Here is a 489-nt window from a genome sequence, read left to right as displayed (position 1 = left end):
GTGAAAACCTCAAAAGGAGTTGTCAAAGCTGGCTGCTAACAAGCTTTTAGCAGCATAGCCATACTACACATGCAGAGTAAATTAAGTCAATTACCTTGAAAAGATTTTATATTGATCCTTTGACTAACAAGTAAGATTAACAACAAAGCAAGATCAGCAGTAATACAAGCAAGTATGTTTGTCCCTGATTATGAAGAGTTCTGTCACGCAATGTACACAGAAGCAAATTATTGGCTAATAGTTCAATGAACAGCAAAAATATTAAACATGTGGTCTTCCATTAAGCAATGAGACAGTAGTAAACAGGATGGAAATTTACTATCTCCAACTGTTTTCAAGTGTCAGTGTAATAGCAAAGCACAGTCTAGTCTGAAACCTACTTTTAGATCAATTGCCTCCATTTTTTACATTGAGTATTATGCACGTAATGAAATAAAGTGTCATCTATCAGACCTTGAAAAAAAACACATCAGCACACTCCAGCCAGAT

The sequence above is a fragment of the Zonotrichia leucophrys genome, chromosome 8, assembly GCF_028769735.1.
Source record: "Zonotrichia leucophrys gambelii isolate GWCS_2022_RI chromosome 8, RI_Zleu_2.0, whole genome shotgun sequence".
Taxonomy (NCBI): Eukaryota; Metazoa; Chordata; class Aves; order Passeriformes; family Passerellidae; genus Zonotrichia; species Zonotrichia leucophrys.
This window is presented reverse-complemented; position numbering follows the sequence as displayed.